Below are 26,262 nucleotides of genomic sequence, written 5' to 3'. Positions count from 1 at the left end.
AACTGGAGCTTTTCCAATATGAGCGTCCTTTCAACTAGACTAGAGAACCGTTTACAGACCGCACTGTCAGTTAACACTTATGGTAATTTACCACTTCAACTTTTCAGATGTTTTTGTTTTATCTGTCCCATTGATGATAAGCATTTTGACTAGGTGGGTCCGTGTCCCAATCATCCAAAGGGGCCACCATCCAAATACACGAATGCCCAGCCATTAATTAGATATTGTATTTGGTCATCTAATTTCGTTTTCTCCTGGTGAATGAATTTGTTTAACTAAATCTACACGCATTCACAATAAAAGCTAGCTATCCTCAAACAGCAGTAAGCTAGTAGCAGCCAAAGGAAGAGGCGATATTTTTTTCAGCAGCACAGTAGTTCAGTTTGTCCTTTCAATTTCGCCGTTGCTTACGTTTCATTGGCTACTCAGACTTGAAGATGATTGGTCAAGACTTCACTCATGGCGCTATCCGCGGCGAAACGCGAATATGGAACTAGCTAGCAAAGAAGTACACATTAAACTGTTATCATTAGTAGTTATTTTAAAAGTAACAGTAACATAGTTGGCCCTCAGACATCCCAGCACAGTAAGATGCCCTAAACTGGCTATTTCTTTCTCCTCGCACTTGTTATTAGCAAGTTGACTTAATTTAGCAAGCTAAACTATTGCCAAGTCAACTTTACAAGCCAATTGTTGATATATCAAACGTCAACTAACAATAGCTAACATTTTAATAACTATTACAATGTTGCCTCTTGGCACTGGCTAGCATAGCTTGCACACGTTAGCAATCTATCTAGGCTAGCTAGCTAGCTAGCTAACTGTGATAAAGGTGGCTTCTACTCTTGTGTTTTCGTTGTGTAGCTACCTGTCACATTGGGGTAGAGCCGAGGCAAAGCCTCTTATTATTAGAATATATCATCTTTGATCTCGTTCCCCTGACACTTCTGTGTATGCGCAATTAGCCTGGGTACCAGGTTATAGGATAGGTGTCACTGTGGTCTGGGCTATTAGAGATTATTTCCAAGCTCAATCAACCACTGTTATTGACCAATTTAGCTAACGTTAGCTATTTATTTAATGAAAAGTGCAGCAAAACTGTGCCACTTTGTATTATCTTGTTAATGCTGCTGTGTTTTATTTTCAGTACACAATAATGCCTGCCTTTCGTCAAGTGGGGGAGAAGCAACTCCCCAACCCAGTTCTGTGTATGGCATGGTCTCCAAAGACGGATCTCATTGCCCTCCCAAACACTGCTGGCGAGGTAGGGAGAGAAACACACCCACACTTTCATACCCAGCTCAATACCAGATCACATTTGCTTATTATGGGAGTCATTTCATTAATCCATGTTTGTGTTGTAGCTGCTATTGCATCACCTTGCAAATTTCCAGCGTGTGTTTGCCACCCAATGAGAATACGGGAAAGGAGATCACTGTGCTTGCTTGGAGACCTGATGGCAAAAGTAAGAGATGGCAAGAGATGGACCTGAATGTCTCAAGTTACTTATCACATTGGAAGCATAGAAGTTACGTTATATTATCACTTTTACAACAATAAACCTTCATGCACTCAACACAACACATTTACTACAGGACAGTGTGTCAGCCTCTGCATTTGTTTCACTGCTTATCTAATGTGTGTCCTCTTTGCTGTGTTCAGTCCTGGCCTTTAGCCTCAGGGACACTAAGCTGGTGGTGCTGTGTGATGCAGAGATCCTTCACCTGTTCCCAGTGGAGAACCCTGTGTCCTGCATGTGCTGGTTGGAGGTGCTGGAGGAGAGCAGGTCTACAGGGGGGAGGAGTGGTTACACTAGATACTTTTATTTGAGTGTGTCTGAACTGTGTAGTGAAGTATAAACCTTGTGTCTTTCAGTGTTTTCAACTCATCCTACACCCCTGAAGACGAGGGTCGTTGTCAGCTGACCTGATGTCTGTGATGATAGACAGGGACTTCAGGTCACTGGACAGACACAGGCTGTGAAACATCCGAGGAACCTGATGAAGAGAATCTGTTAGTTACATAATTATCTAAGGGGTTTGTTAATGTAGCATACCCTAGTTGTGTAGTCACTGCAGAGAGTGGGTGGGTAAAGTAATCTTAAACAATAAATTAATTAGGCCTTGATCTATGGATTTCACATGACTGCCCAGGGGCACAGCCATGGGTGGGCCTGGGAGGGCATAGGCCCAACTATGGCTGCGCCCCTGCCCAGTCATGTGAAATCCATAGATCAAGGCCTAATTTATTTATTTCAATTGACTGATTTCCTTATATGAACTGTAACTCAGTAAAACTGTTGAAATTGTTTCATGTTGTGTTTATATTTTTGTTCAGTACATATTCTTCGCTTATTTGAGCTCTTTCACTGTGTATGTTTGTTGTGTCCTCCAGCTCGACACGTGGCTGCTGTTCAACTGTCTCCCTGAGGTCACCAGGATGGCACGCAAGTTCACCCACTCTGCTGCAGGTCAGTGGCCTCCTTATGTAACTAATATGGTGAGATGTCTCCTCATAGTTCATATTTCCATGGCGATATGAGGGCATTCACCAGACTAGTCTGGCCATTGGTCTTTCTCTCTTGCTCCAACTTATTCAATCTCTCTCTAAATCTTTCCTTCAGTACCTGCATCTCTCTCTCACCTGTATGTGTGACGCTTGGGAGGATATCCTCATGCAGATGGACCTTTGGCTCACTAAGTTAGTTCAGGTCAGCCCATTTTCCAATAATGACAGCACACCTAAAAGGCATGATCTGAACCAATTCCAGTTGAAGTCCAAGATGAGTTTCTGGAGCTTCTACTAATCAAATCAAATTTTATTTGTCACATGCGCCGAATACAACAGTGAAATGCTTACTTACAAGCCCTTAACCAACAATGCAGTTTTAAGAAAGAATACAAAAAAAAATCACACACAAAAATACAATATCAAATAATACGAAATAAAAGTAACAAATAATTAAAGAGCAGCAGTAATAATAACAAAAGCGAGGCTATATACAGGGGGTACCGGTACCGAGTTAATGTGCGGAGGGTAATTGAGGTATTATGTACATGTAGGTAGAGTTATTAAAGTGACTATGCATAGATAATAAACAGAGAGTAGCAGCAGCGTAAAAGAGGGTGGAGGGGCAATGCAAATAGTCTGGGTAGCCATTTGATTAGATGTTCAGGAGTCTTATGGCTTGGGGGTAGAAGCTGTTTAGAAGCCTCTTGGACCTAGACTTGGCGCTCCGGTACTGCTTGCCATGCGGTAGCAGAGGGAACAGTCTATGACTAGGGTGGCTGGAGTCTTTGACAATTTTTAGGGCCTTCCTCTGACACCGCCTGGTATAGAGGTCCTGGATGGCAGGAAGCTTGGCCCAAGTGATGTACTGGGCCGTACACACTACCCTCTGTAGTGCCTTGTGGTCGGAGGCCGAACAGTTGCCATACCAGGCAGTGATGCAACCAGTCAGGATGCTCTCGATGGTGCAGCTGTATAACTTTGAGGATCTGAGGACCCATGCCAAATCTTTTCAGTCTCCTGAGGGGGAATAGGCTTTGTTGTGCCCTCTTTACGACTGTCTTGGTGTGTTTGGACCATGATAGTTTGTTGGTGATGTGGACACCAAGGAACTTGAAGCTCTCAACCTGTTCCACTACAGCCCCGTCGATGAGAATGGGGGCGTGCTCAGTCCTCTTTTTTTTCCTGTAGTCCACAATCATCTCCTTTGTCTTGATCACATTGAGGGAGAGGTTGTTATCCTGGCACCACACGGCCAGGTCTCTGACCTCCTCCCTATAGGCTGTCTCATCGTTGTCGGTGATCAGGCCTACCACTGTTGTGTCGTCGGCAAACTTAATGATGGTGTTGGAGTCGTGCTTGGCCATGCAGTCATGGGTGAACAGGGAGTACAGGAGGGGACTGAGCACGCACCCCTGAGGGGCCCCCGTGTTGCGGATCAGCGTGGCATATGTGTTGTTACCTACCCTTACTACCTGGGGGCGGCCCGTCAGGAAGTCCAGGATCCAGTTGCAGAGGGATCCAGTCCCAGTGTCCTTAGCTTAGTGATGAGCTTTGAGGGCACTATGGTGTTGAATGCTGAGCTGTAGTCAATGAATAGTATTCTCACGTAGGTGTTCCTCTTGTCCAGGTGGGAAAGGGCAGTGTGGAGTGCAATAGAGATAGCATCATCTGTGGATCTGTTAGGGCGGTATGCAAATTGGAGTGGGTCTAGGATTTCTGGGATAATGGTGTTGATGTGAGCCATGACCAGCCTTTCAAAGCACTTCATGGCTACAGACGTGAGTGCTACTGGTCGGTAGTCATTTAGGCACGTTACCTTAGTGTTCTTGGGCACGGGGACTATGGTGGTCTGCTTGAAACATGTTGGTATTACAGACTCAGTCAGGGAGAGGTTGAAAATGTCAGTGAAGACACTTGCCAGTTGGTCAGCGCATGCTCGGAGTACACGTCCTGGTAATCCGTCTGGCCCTGCGGCCTTGTGAATGTTGACCTGTTTAAAGGTGTTACTCACATCGGCTACGGAGAGCGTGATCACACAGTCGTCCGGAACAGCTGATGCTCTCATGCATATTTCAGTGTTACTTGCCTCGAAGCGAGCATAGAAGTAATTTAGCTCATCTGGTAGGCTCGTGTCACTGGGCAGCTCGCGGCTGTGCTTCCCTTTGTAGTCTATAATAGTTTGCAAGCCCTGCCACATCTGACCAGCGTCGGAGCATGTGTAGTACGATTCAATCTTAGTCCTGTATTGACGCTTTGCCTGTTTGATGGTTTGTCGGAGGGCATAGCGGGATTTCTTATAAGCTTCCGGGTTAGAGTCCCGCTCCTTGAAAGCGGCAGCTCTACCCTTTAGCTCAGTGCGGATGTTGCCTGTAATCCATGGCTTCTGGTTGGGGTATGTACGTACAGTCACTGTGGGGACGACGTCATCGATGCACTTATTGATGAAGCCAGTGACTGATGTGGTGTACTCCTCAATGCCATCGGAAGAATCCCGAAACATATTCCAGTCTGTGCTAGCAAAACAGTCCTGTAGCTTAGCATCTGCTTCATCTGACCACTTTTTTTTATTGACCGAGTCACTGGTGCTTCCTGCTTTAGTTTTTGCTTGTAAGCAGGAATCAGGAGAATAGAGTTATGGTCAGATTGGCCAAATGGAGGGCGAGGGAGAGCTTTGTACGCGTCTCTGTGTGTGGAGTAAAGGTGGTCTAGAGTTTTTTCCCTCTGGTTGCACATTTAACATGCTGGTAGAAATGAGGTAAAATGGATTTAAGTTTCCCTGCATTAAAGTCCCTGGCCTCTAGGAGCGCCGCCTCTGGATGAGCGTTTTCCTGTTTGCTTATGGCCGTATACAGTTCATTGAGTGTGGTCTTAGTGGCAGCATCGGTTTGTGGTGGTAAATAGACAGCTACGAAGAATATAGATGAAAACTCTCTTGGTTGATAGTGTGGTCTACAGCTTATCATGAGAAATTCTACCTCAGGCGAGCGAAACCTTGAGACATCCTTAGATATCATGCACCAGCTGTTGTTTACAATTATACATAGACCGCCACCCCAGAGGCTGCTGTTCTATCCTGCCGAAACAGTGTATAACCCGCCAGCTGTATGTTATTCACTGTTATACTATGGGACAATCAAGGTGAGAAAAGTGTCCAATGACACTTGTACCATACCCTGTCCTCCACAGAACATGCTTTCTACTAAGTAATAGGTCATATAGTTGTCCTCCCGAGTGGCGCAGTGGTCTAAGGCTGTGCCACTAGAGATCCTGGTTCGAATCCAGGCTCTGTTGTGACCGGGAGACCCATGGGGCAGCGCACAATTGGCACAGCGTCGTCCAGGGTAGGGGAGGGAATGGCCGGCAGGGATGTAGCTCAGTTGGTAGAGCATGGCGTTTGCAACACCAGGGTTGTCGGTTCGATTCCCACGGGGGGCCAGTATAAAAAAAAGAATAATGTATGCACTCACTAACTGTAAGTCGCTCTGGATAAGAGCGTCTGCTAAATGTAAAAAAATTAAATGTAGTTGAGCAGTGAGCGCTAATGCAAAAATATGTTAAACAGGCCTCTTTCATTTGAGATGTAGTGATTCAAAGTGGCCTGTAGGTGCCACTGCAGGACATCATAAACCTCATCTGACATTGAAAAGACTGATATAGCGATGTTTAAGGTTTTAATGGCCTTTGCGATGTCTGATATAGCGATGTTTAAGGACCCATAATGGCCTTTTGTGGACCATACAATGCAAATGTCAAGAAATTGCATCATGATTGTGATGCCAATCTTTGGTCCCAATCAACCCCTCTCTTTTCCTCTCCTTTCTCCAGTGGTTCACAGGCTCTGTTGTACCACCTCAGTGAGGTGAAGGGAATGTCTCTATGGAAACAGAAGTTCCAGCTTCTAGGCCTGGACTCAGCAGCTATAGAAGGTACAGTGCTTAGATCCTGCTTGAACCGTGACTGTGGTATCTTTTCTGATAAAAACAAGATTAAAGTGGATGTAATTGCACAATTAAATAGTCTGTGATAAGATCAGGGCTGACACTCATTGATAATTTGCATAACTGGAACATTTGTTCACAGCTTGTTTCTAAGCTGCTCGCAGGATTTTATTTAAAATCAAAGTTATGTGAATATTTATGTTTTGTTATAGATGCCATTACATTCACTTTGAAAGCCAATTATCTTCTACAGTGATTTTGCATGCTTATTGATATGCTATTAGATTAGTATTTTGTTCTTATAATAACACATTTTCAATAATTTAAAATGGAAATAATTTAAAATGGAGTTGACTTCATCCCTTGTTTGTTAAATCTCTCCCCCTCATGTCATTCCTCACTGTCTCTTTTACTCAGTGATTGACAAGAGCATGAAGAACTTCAAAGCCTATTTCCAATGTATGTAGGTAAGACCTCTTGAGATATAGCACCTTTTAGTGACTGATGATTTAGTATATTAAAAATAGAATTGGTTATTAAATGCAAGTGTTTTAATACAGTGCCTTCAGAAAGCCTAAATTTTAAATAGATTCAATTGAGATTTTGTCAATTTTTACAAATTAATAAAACATGATAAGATGAAATGTTTTGAGTCAATAAGTATTCAACCCCTTCGTTATGGCAAGCCTAAATAAGTTCCAGAGTAAGAATTTGCTGAACAAGTCACATAATAAGTTGCATGGACTCACTATGTGTGCAAAAATAGTGTTTAACATTATTTTTGAATGACTACCTCATCTCTGTACCCCACACATACAATTATCTGTAAGGTCCCTCAGTCGAGCAGTTCATTTCAAACACAGATTCAACCACAAAGACCAGGGAGGGTTTCCAATGCCTCGCAAAGAAGGGCAGCTATTGGTAGATGGGTAAAAAAAAAAAAGCAGACATTGAATATCCCTTTGAGCATAATGAAGTTATTAATTATACTTACACTCAGTTACGTTAAAGATAAAGGTGTTCTTCCTAACTCAGTTGCCAGAGAGGAAGGAAACCGCTCAGGGATTTCACCATGAGGCCAACTTTAAAACAGTTATAGTTTAATGGCTGTGATAGGAGATAACTGACAACATTGTATTTACTCCACAATACTAATGTAAATTACAGTGAAAAGTAGGAAGCCTGTACAGAATAAAAATATTCCAAAAACATGTATCCTGTTTGCATAAGGCACTAAAGTAAAACTGCAAAAAATGTGGCAAAGAAATTAACTTTATGTCCTGAAATCAAAGCGTTATGTTTGGGGTAAATCCAACACAACACTGAGTACCACTTTTCTTATTTTCAAGCATGGTGGTGGCTGCATCATGTTATGGGTATGCTTGTAATCGGTAAGGACTAGGGAGTTAATTTTTATAAAAATAAATGGAAAAGAGCTAAGCACAGGCAAAATCCTAGAGGAAAACCTGGTTCAGTCTGCTTTCCAGCAGACACTGGGAGACAAATTCACCATTCAGCAGGACAATAACCTAAAACACAAGGCCAAATATAGACTGGAGTTGCTTACCAAGACGACATTGAATGTCCTCGAGTGGCCTAGTTACAGTTTTGACTTAACTCGTGTTGAAAATCTATGGCAAGACTTGAAAATGGCTGTCTAGCAATGATCAACAACCAACTTGACAGAGCTTGAAGAATTTTAAAAGGAATAATGTGCAAATATTGTACAATCCAGGTGTGCATAGCTCTTAGAGACTTACCCAGAAAGACTCACAGCTGTAATTACTGCCAAAGGAGCTTCTACAAAGTGTTGACTCAGGGGTGTGAATACTTTTTGTATTTCATTTAATAAATTTTGAAAAATGTATAAAAAATGTTTTTACTTTGTCATTATGGGGTATTGTGTGTAGTTGGGTGAGAAAAAAAATATATTTAATTAATTTTCAATTCAGGCTGTAACAACAAAATGTGGAATAAGTCAAAGGCTATGAATACTTTCTGAAGGCACTGTACATTTCCATTTTCCTGCAGCTATGCTAAGGATGTCAGAGGACCACGTCCCTCCAGAACACAGTAAGGTGAGTTTCTGGTTGTGAATGTGAGACAGAGGAGAGTTGATGAAAGTATTGTGATGAACTGTTCAATATTTATTATTTTCTAAACGGTTGGTATAATGTCAATCTATCCCATTGCACTCAGATGACCCAGAAGGACATTGCCTTTGTGGCATACTTCCTGTCTGAGCACTTCAGTGAGGTAAAATAGATTAGATAAGTAGAATAGCACTTAATTTCCACAGCTTTTCACAAACTAGCCAATGACATACCCTCTCCTCTGACAGAACAAAGAGCTGCTTGACCGGAAAGGGAAGTACTTTAATGTGGAGCGGGTCGGCCAGGTGAGGGACAAGCGTTGTCTGTCTGTGTGTATATTTTAGTTTGTCTGTGATCAGTGTTCTCTGACACACTGTGTCCTTTTTTTTGCAGTACCTGAAGGATGAGGATCTAGTATCTCCGCCCAACACCAAGGGAAACCAATGGCTGAAGTTTCTGCAGGAGAGCACACACTTGAAAGGTGAAATATAACCTTTATCTCAGAAGAAATAATTAGGCAGGAAGTGTGGTTATTTTCATGTTGTAATTAGATGGAGGAAGTTTGGTTTGGCATTGAATTTCTCTATTGTTGTGACTGATTGCCTTACTGAACTGGCATTGTTCCTGATTGATTGGTTTTTCCAAAGAGCCCGCTCCTCTTCCCTTCGTACCCTAAGAAGTCCCAACACTTTGTGAAGAGGATGATGGAAAACCCTAACATTTTTACTAAGTCGTTCAAACGAGATACTAAGTCGTTTGAGCTACTTATTATCTCGTTTGAATGACTTAATAGTCATTTTGTCTAATTAGACCTAATTTGTTATGCAGCTTGTCAGACTGTGTAATGGTTGCTGCAGCCATTAATTCACTGATTACATCCATTTATATGATTATTCATTGCCTAAAGCCTAAAGCAGGGCTGCTTTTGAATGCCAGAGCATGTAAGTGGGCGAGTGTGGCAAGAGGAGCAGAGTGTAATTGAGCAGATTCAAAAATGGTGTCGGCCTTCTCTCCCGCTCCAATTTCGCTCTGGTACTGCTCAGCCACAAGGCATGCTTTGCCTAGCATTTTTTAATTTCCTTTATCAGTATTCTTTTAATTAGGCCTATTCGGTTGTAATTATTTAGCCTACCCTACCCACAGTAGCCTATATCTAGTTTATATTCTACTTTCTAACATTAGGATATGTCGTTTATATTTTTGAAGGACTTCAAATGTATTAAATGATTTTTTTATTAATCTATACATGTATTTTTGTTTTCCTTGGAATAGAAACACCATAATATAAATCAATGTAGTTAAGCTACAATATCATAAATAAATTGTAAATAATAAAGAGCTTATTTTCATAAATAAAAGGGAATAAATCATTTCAAACTGCAGCGGTCAAATGATTTGCGCACAGAAGCCAGCACCAACAAGCTTCACATGTGCATTGAGCATGTGAAATGCCCTCTACAAATTCAATATTATGATTATTATAAAGACAGAAATACACATGTTAAAGCTTAATTACATAAAGGAATATTAGTGGGACTATATCCATAATATAAACTAGAGAAAGGAGAATGGAATATATTTGAAAAGCCAATTTTTTTTAAATACATTGAGATGAAACCACCCGTGACATTTAAGTAGGGACCGGCACAGAGTCCAGTAGGACAGTGTCCCAAGGCTACATAGTTATAGGCCTACACTTCACCATTGCTGGAGGGACTACATAGCCGTTGTTGATTGTGAGCTATAATTAAATGTTGAATTAAATGTGTGCGACGTGAGGTAAACAACGTTTTTTCATCAATAGAATCAATGAAGGGAGGTAACATGATATCATAAGGGGATTGCTTAGACCACACTTACCGGTAGGACTAGTTATCTCACGTGCTCTGGTAGAGAAGTAGCCTATGTGAGCTCTTTAACATAAGCCTAAACGTACAGTTGAAGTATCCATAACCAACAAATGAATGAACCAGAGATAATAGGCTGGTTTATGCTGCAAACAAAATGCTTTTATTAGCCTACCAGAATCTCCTATTAAAAGAGGTTTGTGATATGCCTTAAATCGAAAGGTTTAACTTGTTATAGCCTACAGTTCACAATAACAGGAAAAAACAAACATTTAATCACTACGTTTAATCTTTGAAGTGTTGGCTAATGGTTTACTGAAACATAAGGAAGCTATCCGATTTCTAATAGCGCCGATGACAACAACCCATTCATTTGATAAGGCAAAGCCAAAAAAAGATTGATTTGAAAGCATCCTCGAGAAGGAGCGCATGAGAGGGTAATGGATGGATTTGGTGGACGGGTTGCAAAATATATCCTTGCATTGCAGGGATCAATTTGCTGTGGCAGCCCACTGGCCATACACTGGTTGAATCAACGTTGTTTCCACGTCATTTAATTGAAATGTATGTTGAACCAACGTGGAATAGACGTTGAATTGACGTCTGTGCCCAGTGGGAGTTTTATATCCTCATGCAGTAGTAGCATTAATAATAATAAACGATTACTACCTTACTATTCTGCGCAGGCTGACGCAGACCAATTAGGCTATTTCAAACACTTCAAGAAACCAGGAGTCAAAAGGCACCTATTTTGACAATAATGTTGTGTGGAGTCGTCTTTATTAGCGGGAAGAAGTTTAACTAATATCTACGTGGCGTCTTTGGTAAACAAAAGTGTCACAATACATAGGGGCATATTTATCAATCAGGGCATTTGAAGCTGAGCAGAGATCTGCATGCCTTGTGCCAAACCTGGTCTGATCACAAAGAAGATTAGTCCTGTCCCTTTGGGGATTTAGATCATTAAACAGTATTTTAGGGACTGCATATAACCGGCGTGGAGGTGTTTTTATGCACCAATTATCTGTGTTCTCTTTTGGTAATATCACCATTGCGCATGCCTTCGGTGACAGTCTGTTCGGGGTTTGTAGTGAGTCTCTTATAGAATGTCAGATCATTCAGTTGCCTGAGTACTTCAGTCTTTTAGACAGTGTAGTCTTGTACAGTAACAGCGCCTCCCTTGTCCTCTGGGTGGATGACTATAGAAGTGTCATTGTGGAGATTTAAGGGCTTATTCTTCAGAGCGGGTAAAGTTATTCCTGACGTATCCACAGCTGGGTCAATAGGCCCAGGTGGCATGAACGTAGATGAAGCCCTAAACACAACTTGCAATCTCCAAAGAACCGTTTCAGATGCAATCAGTGGTGTGTATTCATGGATGCCAAGGGAAGCCAGGCTTCCCAAAATATTTGACCAATAAAAAAAATCTAAATGATTTATCTTTCGTCTCTGTGTTTTCATAATTGTTCGTCAATTCCCAAGTGGCTGAATCTCACCAGAGAAATCATCAGAGCGAGGGAAACAGCACCCCTCTGTTTCAGTATGTGTAGCCCATGTGTCTGATGCTGTCTGGAACAAAAGAGTATGACATGTTGCCGCCGTAGCATTTCATTGATTGATGCCAGCAAGCATTTGGCCTCCCTTGATAAGAAAAGTATAAAATCATTTTCCAATCAGCGTTGAGCTGAGCTCAACTGTGGGTTTTCCTGGCGCAGCCAAAAGGTTACTGGTTCGAATCCCCAAGTCATATCTGTTGATATGCCCTTGAGCAAAATACTTAACCCTAATTGCTACTGTAAGTTCCTCTGGATAAGAGCATCTGCTGAATGACTAAAATGTAAATGGGGACTTGGACTTGTGGTTTTGACTTAATTCTCTGTACAGGCCAATGATTATGACGCCGATTCTGATCTAACCATAAATTCATAAATTGTGCCACTGGCCTGAGACGATTGAAGTTCAATATGTCACCTAGATGTAGCCTAGTAGGCTTACGTTAACTAGCTAGCTAACTTAGCTGGTTCATTGTTGCCCATGCAAGGAAGTTAGCATTTTAGCTAGGTAGCCTATTAAAACTAAAAGCGTACAGAGCCATAGACCGTTTTGCCAACATGAAAGAGAGGAAGCAAGCATGCACACACACATGATATTTAGCAACATTGATTGGACTAAATAGTTGTTGGTATCTTTATAAGTTTGTTTTCAGTGTATTGAACTAAGCATATATAGCCTTGTTGATTTGATGATGTGTAAACGTTAAAGTTGAAATGGTGCTGGAATAGCGGAGGCAGTGCTCCTGTTGTCTTTGTGCTGACTTGCAGTAAGTAGTTGTTTAGTAAACTGTCAAACATGAACTTGCTTGACCATGCTACAGGTCATATAACTGTTTGTTACATGCTATATGCTGTGTGGACATCACCTGACAGATGTTGCTCTCCGGTTTTGTGATGAAACGTATGTGTAGTAGAATTTATTCCGCCATTGTATGACAGTTGTCTTTTTGTTGTCATGGCCTTATTGTATATCACGGTGGTGTATGAACAAATGCGTTATAGAGCAAACAACGCAAATAGGTTGTAATATGGCTTTTTTACTGGCTTGGCTTGGTTTCCCCAGTGATTTTACCAACGCACCACTACTGGATGCAATGACTGTATGAATTACATTTACATTTAAGTCATTTAGCAGACGCTCTTATCCAGAGCGACTTACAAATTGGTGCATTCAACTTAGGATAGCCAGTGGGACAACCACCACTGGGGGAGGGGGGGTGTAGAAGGATTACTGTTAGACTATTCCAGGTATTCCTTAAATACCTGGAAGGTATGGTTTCAAGTGTCTCCGGAAGGTGGTCAGTGACTCCGCTGTCCTGGCGTTATGAGGGAGTTTGTTCCACCATTGGGGTGCCAGAGCAGCGAATAGCTTTGACTGGGCTGAGCGGGAACTGTGCTTCCGTAGAGGTAGGGGGGCTAGCAGGCCAGAGGTGGATGAACGTAGTGCCCTCGTTTGGGTGTAGGGTCTGATCAGAGCCTGAAGGTAAGGAGGTGCCGTTTCCCTCACAGCTCCGTAGGCAAGCACCATGGTTTTGTAGTAGATGCGAGCTTCAACTGGAAGCCAGTGGAGTGTGCGGAGGAGCGGGGTGACATGAGAGAACTTGGGAAGGTTGAACACCAGACGGGCTGCAGCATTCTGGATGAGTTGTAGGGGTTTAATGGCACAGGCAGGGAGCCCAGCCAACAGCGAGTTGCAGTAATCCAGATGGGAGATGACAAGTGCCTGGATTAGGACCTGTGCCGCTTTCTGTGTAAGGTAGGGTCGTACTCTGCGAATGTTGTAGAGCATGAACCTGCAGGATCGGGTCACCGCTTTGATGTTAGCGGAGAATGACAGGGTGTTGTCCAGGGTCACGCCAAGGTTCTTTGCACTCTGGGAGGAGGACACAATGGAGTTGTCAACCGTGATGGCGAGATCATGGAGCGGGCAGTCCTTCCCAGGGAGGAAGAGCAGCTCCATCTTGCAGAGGTTCAGCTTGAGGTGGTGATCCGACATCCACACTGATATGTCTGCCAGACATGCAGAGATGCGATTCGCCACCTGGTTATCAGAAGGGGGAAAGGAGAAAATGAATTGTGTGTCGTCTGCGTAGCAATGATAGGAGAGACCATGTGAGGATATGACAGAGCCAAGTGACTTGGTGTATAGAGAAAATAGGAGAGGGCCTAGAACTGAGCCCTGGGGGACACCAGTGGTGAGAGCACGTGGTGCGGAGACAGATTCTCGCCACGCCACCTGGTAGGAGCGACCTGTCAGGTAGGACGCAATCCAAGAGTGAGCAGCGCCGGAGATGCCCAACTCGGAGAGGGTGGAGAGGAGGATCTGATGGTTCACTGTATCAAAGGCAGCAGATAGGTCTAGAAGGATAAGAGCAGAGGAGAGAGAGTTAGCTTTTGCAGTGCGGAGAGCCTCCATGACACAGAGAAGAGCAGTCTCAGTTGAATGACCAGTCTTGAAACCTGACTAGTTTGGATCAAGAAGGTCATTCTGAGAGAGAGATAGCAGGAGAGTTGGCTAGAGAGAGCACGCTCAAGAGTTTTGGAGAGAAAAGAAAGATGGGATACTGGTCTGTAGTTGTTGACATCGGAGGGATCGAGTGTAGGTTTTTTGAGGAGGGGTGCAACTCTCGCTCTCTTGAAGACGGAAGAGACATAGCCAGCGGTCAAGGATGAGTTGATGAGCGAGGTGAGGTAAGGGAGAAGGTCTCCGGAAATGGTCTGGAGAAGAGAGGAGGGGATAGGGTCAAGCGGGCAGGTTGTTGGGCGGCCGGCCGTCACAAGTCGCAAGATTTCATCTGGAGAGAGAGGGGAGAAAAAAGTCAAAGCATAGGGTAGGGCAGTGTGAGCAGGACCAGCGGTGTCATTTGACTTAATAAATGAGGATCGGATGTTATTAACCTTCTTTTCAAAATGGTTGACGAAGTCATCCACAGAGAGGGAGGAGGAGGATTCAGCAGGGAGGAGAAGGTGGCAAAGAGCTTCCTAGGGTTAGAGGCAGAGGCTTGACATTTAGAGTGGTAGAAAGTAGCTTTAGCAGCAAAAACAGAGGGGGAAAATGTAGAGAGGAGGGAGTGAAAAGATGACAGGTCCGCAGGAAGTCTAGTTTTCCTCCATTTCGGCTCGGCTGCCAGGAGCCCTGTTCTGTGAGCTCGCAATGAGTCGTCAAGCCATGGAGCAGGAGGGGAGGACCGAGCCGGCCGGGAGGATAGGGGACATAGAGAGTCAAAAGATGCAGAAAGGGAGGAGAGGAGGGTTGAGGAGGCAGCATCAGGAGATCGGAGGGAGAAGGATTTAGCAGAGGGAAGAGATGATAGGATGGAAGAGGAGAGAGTAGCGGGAGAGATAGAGCGACGGTTGCGACGGCACATTACCATCTGAGTAGGGGCAGAGTGAGTAGTGTTGGAGGAGAGCGAGAGACAAAAGGATACAAAGTAGTGGTCGGAGACTTGGAGGGGAGTTGCAGTGAGATTAGTAGAAGAACAGCATCTAGTAAAGATGAGGTCAAGCGTATTGCCTGCCTTGTGAGTAGGGGGGGGACGGTGAGAGGGTGAGGTCAAAAGAGGAAAGGAGTGGAAAGAAGGAGGCAGAGAGAAATGAGTCAAAGGTAGACGTAGGGAGGTTGAAGTCACCCAGAACTGTGAGGGGTGAGCCATCCTCAGGAAAGGAACTCATCAAGGCGTCAAGATCATTGATGAACTCTCCAAGGGAACCTGGAGGGCGATAAATGATAAGGATGTTAAGCTTGAATGGGCTAGTGACTGTGACAGCATGGAATTCAAATGAGGAGATAGACAGATGGGTCAGGGGGAAAAGAGAGAATGTCCACTTGGGAGAGATGAGGATTCCTGTGCCACCGCCGCGCTGACCAGATGCTCTCAGGGTATGCGAGAACACATGATCAGACGAGGAAAGAGCAGTAGGAGTAGCAGTGTTTTCTGTGGTAATCCATGTTTCCGTCAGCGCCTAGAAGTCGAGGGACTGGAGGGTAGCATAGGCTGAGAACGGCAGTTCCAGAGGCTGCCGGAGACCTGGAACTCTATGTGGGTTGTGCGCGCAGGGACCACCAGATTAGAGTGGCAGCAGCCACGCGGTGTGAAGCGTTTGTATGGCCTGTGCAGAGAGGAGAGAACAGGGATAGACAGACACACAGTTGACAGGCTACAGAAAAGGCTACAATAATGCAAAAGAGATCGGAATAAAATTAACTAAACATCTGTGGAAGCGAGAGAGCGGGGCATACAGTGGGGAAAAAAAGTATTTAGTCAGCCACCAATTGTGCAAGTTCTCCCACTTAAAAAGATGAGAGGCCTGTAATTTTCATCATAGGTACACGTCAACTATGACAGACAAATTGAGGAAGAAAATTCCAGAAAATCACATTGTAGGATTTTTTATGAATTTATTTGCAAATTATGGTGGAAAGTAAGTATTTGGTCACCTACAAACAAGCAAGATTTCTGGCTCTCACAGACATTTACATTACATTTTACATTTTAGTCATTTAGCAGACGCTCTTATCCAGAGCGACTTACAGTTAGTGAGTGCATACATTTGTAACTTCTTCTTTAAGAGGCTCCTCTGTCCTCCACTCGTTACCTGTATTAATGGCACCTGTTTGAACTTGTTATCAGTATAAAATACAACAGTCACACTCCAAACTCCACTATGGCCAAGACCAAAGAGCTGTCAAAGGACACCAGAAACAAAATTGTAGACCTGCACCAGGCTGGGAAGACTGAATCTGCAATAGGTAAGCAGCTTGGTTTGAAGAAATCAACTGTGGGAGCAATTATTAGGAAATGGAAGACATACAAGACCACTGATAATCTCCCTCGATCTGGGGCTCCACACAAGATCTCACCCCGTGGGGTCAAAATGATCACAAGAACGGTGAGCAAAAATCCCAGAACCACACGGGGGACCTAGTGAATGACCTGCAGAGAGCTGGGACCAAAGTAACAAACCCTACCATCAGTAACACACTACGCCGCCAGGGACTCAAATCCTGCAGTGCCAGACGTGTCCCCCTGCTTAAACCAGTACATGTCCAGGCCCGTCTGAAGTTTGCTAGAGTGCATTTGGATGATCCAGAAGAGGATTGGGGAGAATGTCATATGGTCAGATGAAACCAAAATAGAACTTTTTGGTAAAAACTCAACTCGTCGTGTTTGGAGGACAAAGAATGCTGAGTTGCATCCAAAGAACACCATACCTACTGTGAAGCATGGGGGTGGAAACATCATGCTTTGGGGCTGTTTTTCTGCAAAGGGACCAGGACGACTGATCCGTGTAAAGGAAAGAATGAATGGGGCCATGTATCGTGAGATTTTGAGTGAAAACCTCCTTCCATCAGCAAGGGCATTGAAGATGAAACGTGGCTGGGTCTTTCAGCATGACAATGATCCCAAACACACCGCCCGGGCAACGAAGGAGTGGCTTCGTAAGAAGCATTTCAAGGTCCTGGAGTGGCCTAGCCAGTCTCCAGATCTCAACCCCATAGAAAATCTTTGGAGGGAGTTGAAAGTCCGTGTTGCCCAGCGACAGCCCCAAAACATCACTGCTCTAGAGGAGATCTGCATGGAGGAATGGGCCAAAATACCAGCAACAGTGTGTGAACCTTGTGAAGACTTACAGAAAACGTTTGACCTGTGTCATTGCCAACAAAGGGTATGTGGTCCTCTGTAGCTCAGCTGGTAGAGCACGGCGCTTGTAACGCCAAGGTAGTGGGTTCGATCCCCGGGACCACCCATACACAAAAAAAATGTATGCACGCATGACTGTAAGTCGCTTTGGATAAAAGCGTCTGCTAAATGGCATATTATATTATTACAAAGTATTGAGAAACTTTTGTTATTGACCAAATACTTATTTTCCACCATAATTTGCAAATAAATTCATTAAAAATCCTACAATGTGATTTTCCGGAGAAAAAAAATCTCATTTTGTCTGTCATAGTTGACGTGTACCTATGATGAAAATTACAGGCCTCTTTCATCTTTTTAAGTGGGAGAACTTGCACAATTGGTGGCTGACTAAATACTTTTTTCCCCCACTGTACCTCACTTACCTTTCACTGAAACACTCAAATATAACTCTCCCAACTTCCACTTTAGAAATTATAATTGTTGTAAACTAGAATTAGTAGTCAAAGCGTTGCAGTTGTGCGTCCTGATATTCAGGCTGATTTGCTCCCTTATTATTTTGTATATATTTTCAGTAAATAGTTCACAAAAATGTATTGCGCCGTTCTGGACACCTACTTGTTTTCTTTCTCCAATCAAACAATAAATAATTGCACAAGACATTAAAAAATATATATTTTAAAAAGAAATAGCATCCACACACGGTCCGGCTTCATCTCAATGTATTTTTCAATTTTAGGCTTTTCAAATATATTCCATTCTCCTTTCTCTTGTTTATATTATGGCTATAGTCCCACTAATATTCCTTTATGTAATTAAGCTTTTACATGTGTATTTTTCTGTCTTTATTATAATAATAATTATAATAAATGTTTAATTTGTAGAATGCATTTTCCACGCTCAATGCACATGTGCTTGTTAATACATTTGTTAATCATCTGTTAATACATTTGAAGTCCTTCAAAAATATAAACGACATATCCTAATGTTAGAAAGTAGAATATAAACTAGATATAGGCTACTGTGGGTAGGGTAGGCTAAATAATTACAACTGAATAGGCCTAATTAAAAGAATACTGATGATTGGAGAAAAAAATGCTAGACAGAGCATGTCCAGAGCTTGTGTCTGAGCAGTACCAGAGCAAAATTGGAGCGGGAGTGAAGGCAGACACAGTTTGTTTAATCTGCTCCAATGATGCTCTGCTCCTTGCTCCACACTCACCCACTTACATTCTCTGGCATTCAAAAGCATCCCTGCTTTAGGCTATCAAAGAACTGTAAATTAATAATAATATCAGTGAATGAATGGCTGCAGCAACCATTACACGGTCTGACAAGTTGCATAACAAATTAGGTCTAATTAGACAAAATAACAATTAAGTCGTTCAAACAAGATAATAAGTCGTTCAAACGACTTAGTATCAATTTGAATGACTAAGTAAACAGTTTTTTGTTCAAACGAGATGCTAAGTCATTCAAATGAGAATTCCAAGAGTCTACTTTTTTCCCCCTCTGCATTGAGCTTCAGGGCTTCTGTAGAAATTTGGTCATGCATTCATGAGCCTTCTGCTAGGAATTCCAGGCAGTTATAAATCTGACTAACTCTCCACAAGAGTTGTCATCTTGCAGTCTCTCTCTCTCACTCTCTCTCACGCCTTCTCACACACAATTTTAGATGCCTTGTCCATCCCCCTTAGTTCTATTCTCCTTCCCAGCCTTTCTTTCGTTTTTACGGTGGTAATATGATTTCACTGCAGTAACAAGCCACACAACGCCACATACCCAAGGAACACTGCGTCTTATTTTTGCATGTGGCAGAAACTATTTTATCTTTCTAATTCAATTGGTTTTGCATGACTAGACAGCAGTGTTGAATGATTACATCCAAACGAAGGCATGTGAATTTGAGTTATGACATGAGTTCTCACAAGATGTGAGTTGTGGTGATACTGATTTGCCTCTTTGTAGGAGGTCATTGGAAAATCTGTGAAACAGGCTGTTTGTTTGCCTCTTTACACTGTGCCAGAGAGGTAAGGACATATTTATCTACTCTTCACGATAATAATTGTATTGAATAAATTGTTTATAAATTGTTGGTATGTTTATTTGTTTCATTTTATTGTTTCCATCTTTGCAGATCGGAAAACACTGCAAGGCTTTTTGAACTTCTGTCATTATAAGACACAAACATCTTATCATTTTTCTCATTTTACCAAAACACACTCCTCATGATGATAATGTATATTGCCAAGGTTATTATCATGATTAAATTGATGTACTATTTTAATTGATGTCCAGGTACAATGATGAGAAGAAAAATGTGCGATATGTAGTGTTCTGCATGCCAGAGATTTCACCCTGCAAGATGTACCTACTGCGGAAGGGTACTAATCCATACAGGTACATTACAGCACTGCACCCTATTTTAATCTAGTTCAATCCAAATGTACTTGGTCTTTGTCTATGACTGAGCATGTCATCTTTTTGTCTGTCACAGACCTGTTCTCAATGGTCTCATGGCGATAGATCTGAGTGATGTTCTCAGCCACAGGTTTGATGATGATGCTGCAGTAGTCAGGTGAGTGCATCACTTGTCTTCCTCTCTTTCCTAGAATCCTACACTCTCAACAATGCAACCTCTAGCTGTACAGGCAAATTATGGGCACATGCATTGCATATTACTTGCTCTAATGATGATCTGCAATTTATTATTTGATGTTGTTTTTATTAGTGTTAATGACTATTATAGACCCATGATTTTTTTTGCATGTCTGTGTGTTTCAGTTCTGACTGTGTGTACAGTTGCCAGGATGCTTGTTTCTATGATGGTGAGACATTGACAGTGGTGCTGCTAGCACGGGCCCCGTGTAGCTCAGTTGGTAGAGCATGGCGCTTGCAACGCCAGGGTTGTGGGTTCGATTCCCACGGGGGCCAGTATGAAAAAAATTAAAAAATAATGTATGCACTAACTGTAAGTCGCTCTGGATTAGAGCGTCTCCTAAATTACTAAAATGTAAAATGAGGAGAGCAGGGGGCGTGTCCTGGCCCAGCTCCCTCTCGGCTCCACCCTCAGCTGTGAGGAGGAGTTCCATTGGGACCCCAGTCTTAGGTGTGTGTGGTTGAAACACCTGTTTCCCTAACATGCAAACCTAGCCCTATATTCCTAAACCCAACTTGTGATCTATTTGTAACTGTAACCTGCACCTCACCTCAAACCGTTAATTATGTTCTACCTGATTACAAGCTAGAACTCAAGACTTACAGTGCCTTCAGAAAGTATTCATACCCCTTGACTTATTCCACATTTTGTTGTGTTACAGCCTGAATTCAAAATGGATGAAATAGTTTTTGTCTCACCCATCTACACACAATACCCCATAATGAAAAAGTGAAAACATGTTTTTAGAAATGTTTGCAAATGTATTGAAAATGAAATACAGAAATATGTCATTTACATAAGTATTCACACCCCTGAGTCAATACTTTGTAGATGCACCTTTGGCGGCGATTACAGCTGTGAGTCTTCTTGGGTAAGTCTCTAAGAGCTTTGCACACCTGGATTGTACAATATTTGCCCATTATTCTTAAAAAAATTATTCAAGCTCTGTCAAGTTGATTGTTGATCATTGCTAGACAGCCATTTTCAAGTCTTGCCATAGATTTCAAGCCAATTTAACTCAAAACTGTAACAAGGCCACTCAGGAACATTCAATGTCGTCTTGGTAAGCAACTCCAGTATAGATTTGGCCTTGTGTTTTAGGTTATTGTCCTGCTGAAAAGTGAATTTGTCTCTTGAATTTGTCTGGAAAGCAGACGGAACCAGGTTTTCCTCTAGGATTTTGCCTGTGCTTAGCTCTATTTTGTTTCTTTTTATCCTAAAAAACTCCCTAGTCCTTGCCAATGACAAGCATACCCATAACATGATGCAGCCACCACCATGCTTGAAAATATGAAAAGTGGTACTCAGTGATGTTGGATTTGTATTCAGGGCTAAAAGTTCATCTCTTTGCCATACTTTTTTTTGCAGTATTATAAGTGCCTTGTTGCAAACAGGATGCATGTTTTGAAATATTTTTATTCTGTACAGGCTTCCTTTTCACTATCATTTAGGTTAGTATTGTGGAGTAACTACTATGTTGTTGATCCATCCCTGAGCAGTTTCCTTCCTCTCCGGCAACTGAGTTAGGAAGGACGCCTGTATCTTTATAGTGACTGGGTGTATTAATACACCATCCAAAGCTTAATTAATAACTTTACATTTACATTTACGTCATTTAGCAGACGCTCTTATCCAGAGCGACTTACAAATTGGTGCATTCACCTTATAGCCAGTGGGATAACCACTTTACAATATGTTTTTTTTTTCTTTCTTTGGGATGGGGGAAGTGGGGGAAGAAGGATTACTGTATCCTATCCCAGGTATTCCGTAAAGAGGTGGGGTTTCAAGTGTCTCCGGAAGGTGGTGAGTGACTCCGCTGTCCTGGCGTCGTGAGGGAGCTTGTTCCACCATTGGGGTGCCAGAGCAGTGAACAGTTTTGACTGGGCTGAGCGTGAACTGTGCTTCCGCGGTAGGGGGGCCAGCAGGCCAGAGGTGGATGAACGCAATGCCCTCGTTTGGGTGTAGGGACTGATCAGAGCCTGAAGGTACGGAGGTGCCGTTCCCCTCACAGCTCCGTAGGCAAGCACCATGGTCTTGTAGCAGATGCGAGCTTCAACTGGAAGCCAGTGGAGTGTGCGGAGGAGCGGGGTGACGTGAGAGAACTTGGGAAGGTTGAACACCAGACGGGCTGCGGCATTCTGGATGAGTTGTAGGGGTTTAATGGCACAGGCAGGGAGCCCAGCCAACAGCGAGTTGCAGTAATCCAGACGGGAGATGACAAGTGCCTGGATTAGGACCTGTGCCGCTTCCTGTGTAAGGCAGGGTCGTACTCTCCGAATGTTGTAGAGCATGAACCTACAGGATCGGGTCACCGTCTTGATGTTAGCGGAGAATGACAGGGTGTTGTCCAGGGTCACGCCAAGGCTCTTCGCACTCTGGGAGGAGGACACAATGGAGTTGTCAACAGTGATGGCGAGATCATGGAACGGGCAGTCCTTCCCCGGGAGGAAGAGCAGCTCAGTCTTGCCGAGGTTCAGCTTGAGGTGGTGATCCGTCATCCACACTGATATGTCTGCCAGACATGCAGAGATGCGATTCGCCACCTGGTTATCAGAAGGGGGAAAGGAGAAGATTAGTTGTGTGTCGTCTGCGTAGCAATGATAGGAGAGGCCATGTGAGGATATGACAGAGCCAAGTGACTTGGTGTATAGCGAGAATAGGAGAGGGCCTAGAACTGAGCCCTGGGGGACACCAGTGGGGAGAGCACGTGGTGCGGAGACAGATTCTCGCCACCCCACTTGGTAGGAGCGACCGGTCAGGTAGGACGCAATCCAAGAGTGAGCCGCGCCGGAGATGCCCAACTCGGAGAGGGTGGAGAGGAGGATCTGATGCTTCACAGTATCAAAGGCAGCAGATAGGTCTAGAAGGACAAGAGCAGAGGAGAGAGAGTTAGCTTTAGCAGTGCGGAGAGCCTCCGTGACACAGAGAAGAGCAGTCTCAGTTGAATGACCAGTCTTGAAACCTGACTGGTTTGGATCAAGAAGGTAATTCTGAGAGAGATAGCAAGAGAGTTGGCTAAAGACGGCACGCTCAAGAGTTTTGGAGAGAAAAGAAAGAAGGGATACTGGTCTGTAGTTGTTGACATCGGAGTGATCGAGTGTTGGTTTTTTGAGAAGGGGTGCAACTCTCGCTCTCTTGAAGACGGAAGGGACATAGCCAGCGGTCAAGGATGAGTTGATGAGCGAGGTGAGGTAAGGGAGAAGGTCACCGGAGATGGTCTGGAGAAGAGAGGAGGGGATAGGGTCAAGCGGGCAGGTTGTTGGGCGGCCGGCCGTCACGGGGGGGGGGATTCAGCAGGGAGGAGAAGGTGGCAAAGAGCTTCCTAGGGTTAGAGGCAGATGCTTGGAATTTAGAGTGGTAGAAAGTGGCTTTAGCAGCAGAAACAGATGAAGAAAATGTAGAGAGGAGGGAGTGAAAAGATGCCAGGTCCGCAGGGAGTCTAGTTTTCCTCCATTTCCGCTCGGCTGCCCGGAGCCCTGTTCTGTGAGCTCGCAATGAGTCGTCAAGCCACGGAGCAGGAGGGGAGGACCGAGCCGGCCGGGAGGATAGGGGACATAGAGAGTCAAAAGATGCAGAAAGGGAGGAGAGGAGGGTTGAGGAGGCAGAATCAGGAGATTGGAGGGAGAAGGATTGAGCAGAGGGAAGAGATGAGAGGATGGAAGAGGAGAGAGTAGCGGGAGAGAGAGAGTGAAGGTTGCGACGGCGCATTACCATCTGAGTAGGGGCAGAGTGAGTAGTGTTGGAGGAGAGCGAGAGAGAAAAAGATACAAATTAGTGGTCGGAGACATGGAGGGGAGTTGCAGTGAGATTAGTAGAAGAACAGCATCTAGTAAAGATGAGGTCAAGCGTATTGCCTGCCTTGTGAGTAGGGGGGGACGGTGAGAGGGTGAGGTCAAAAGAGGAGAGGAGTGGAAAGAAGGAGGCAGAGAGAAATGAGTCAAAGGTAGACGTAGGGAGGTTGAAGTCACCCGGAACTGTGAGGGGTGAGCCATCCTCAGGAAAGGAACTTATCAAGGCGTCAAGCTCATTGATGAACTCTCCAAGGGAACCTGGAGGGCGATAAATGACAAGGATGTTAAGCTTGAATGGGCTAGTGACTGTGACAGCATGGAATTCAAATGAGGAGACAGACAGATGGGTCAGGGGAAAAATAGAGAATGTCCACTTGGGAGAGATGAGGATTCCTGTGCCACCACCCCGCTGACCAGATGCTCTCGGGGTATGCGAGAACACATGGTCAGACGAGGAGAGAGCAGTAGGAGTAGCATTGTTTTCAGTGGTAATCCATGTTTCCGTCAGCGGCAAGAAGTCGAGGGACTGGAGGGTAGCATAGGCTGAGATGAACTCTGCCTTGTTGGCCGCAGAACGGCAGTTCCAGAGGCTGCCGGAGACCTGGAACTCCACGTGGGTCGTGCGTGCAGGGACCACCAGGTTAGAGAGGCAGCAGCCACGCGGTGTGAGGCGTTTGTATAGCCTGTGCGGAGAGGAGAGAACAGGGATAGACAGAGGCATAGTTGACAGGCTACAGAAAATGGCTACAGCCATGCTCAAAGGGATATTCAGTGGGTTTTTTTGTTTGTTTTTTACACATCTAGCTATAGGTGCCCTTCTTTGCGAGGCATTGAAAACCCTTCATGGTCTTTGTTCTTGAATCTGTGCTTGAAATTCACTACTCGATTGAGGAACCTTACAGATAATTGTATGTGTGGGGTAAAGAGATGGGGTAGTTATTCAAAAGTCATGTTAACCACTATTATTGAACACGAATGAGTCCTTGCAACTTATTATGCGATTTCTTAAGCACAGTTTTACTCCTGAACTTATTTAGGGTTGCCATAACAAAGGGGTTGAATACTTAATGACTCAAGACCTTTCAGCTTTTAATTTTCTATGAATTTCTAATATTTTCTACAAACAAAATTCCACTTTGACATTATGGGGTATTTTGTGTAGATCTGTGACACAATCTCAATATAATCTATTTTAAATTCAGGCTGTAACAAAACAAAATGTGAAAAAAGTAAAGGGATGTGAATACTTTCTGAAGGCACTGTACATCAAACACCAACTATCACCCTAACCTTATCTTCACTGTAGTCACCTGTTGACTGTGCCATCTGTATTCTCAGGTTGGACCAGCAGAGTGGCGCCATCCTTGCCCAGGGGCTGGTACTGGAGAACCAGTGGAGCGACTTCGAGAACATGAAGGCCCAGTTTGTGGCTGTGAGTGGGATCCGGAAAGTGGCCTATGTGGTAAGACAATGGAAAGGGGATTCCCTTACTAAGGCTTTAACAGGCTTGTTGTGTAGTTTGGTTTAGATGGTTCAGAATCTCTCGTTCTGAGGTCCCTTTCTGTTCTCTGTGTCCCAGCTGAGCTCCAACCTGCGGCATTAAGAGCGGCCTGAGTCGCAGAACGCCAGCTATGACCAGGACGGCCTGGAGGAGACGCTGGCCAGCCAGGGGGAGACTGAGGGGCAGGGGTTGCTGAGTAGCAACTGGAGTCTGGGGAAGCCCTCGAACTCTCAGCAGCACCTCATCTAGGCAATATAACAATCGACAACCCCCCACCCTATACTTTGGCAGTAATCAGTCCCAGTTATGCCACCATTGTAAAGCCAATGACCCCTTCCCAGCACTTTTCTCTCTAACAAAGTGGAAATAAATGTTTTGATAAGAAAACCAGCTTCTGGTTGTTTTGATGTGGTTGTTTCCTATGTCTATAAGGCAAGTGTAGACTGGTCTCTAGATAGATAATGTAACATGGATCTGATCCTCACACAAATTCCTAGAGTACAGTAAAAATCATTTATTTTGGGGGGCACTAGACTTGACCACACCTTGCCCCTTTCGAATCCGACTGTGGAATTATCTTCCCCACTCCTCTCTAACATATATGGTCAGAAATTCCAAACAGTCTCTTTAAAAGTCATTGTTGAATAAACTTCATTTGAACTTACTCTACCCTGTTGTTCGCTGATTTCATCCTTATTCGGGTGGAGATATGAGACAAAATATCCAC

At 43.8% G+C, this 26,262-nt stretch overlaps 1 long non-coding RNA gene, 1 other non-coding gene and 1 pseudogene across 2 annotated transcripts; all 3 read left to right on the top strand.

The window, feature by feature from the left end:
* Nucleotides 1-452: 452 nt before the first annotated feature.
* On the top strand, nt 453-26,204 carry LOC121539808 (annotated as a pseudogene).
* Nucleotides 1,861-2,710, top strand: LOC123481112. The gene is made up of 3 exons (XR_006657462.1): nt 1,861-2,013; nt 2,395-2,470; nt 2,624-2,710. It is a non-coding gene; the product is annotated as an uncharacterized LOC123481112 (long non-coding RNA).
* On the top strand, nt 20,444-20,518 carry trnaa-ugc. The gene has a single exon. It is a non-coding gene; the product is annotated as a tRNA-Ala (tRNA).
* Nucleotides 26,205-26,262: the final 58 nt, after the last annotated feature.

Source organism: Coregonus clupeaformis, chromosome 26 (genome assembly GCF_020615455.1).
Source record: "Coregonus clupeaformis isolate EN_2021a chromosome 26, ASM2061545v1, whole genome shotgun sequence".
Taxonomy (NCBI): Eukaryota; Metazoa; Chordata; class Actinopteri; order Salmoniformes; family Salmonidae; genus Coregonus; species Coregonus clupeaformis.
Note: the sequence above shows the minus strand (reverse complement) of the source record. Positions and strands in the feature narration are given on the sequence as shown.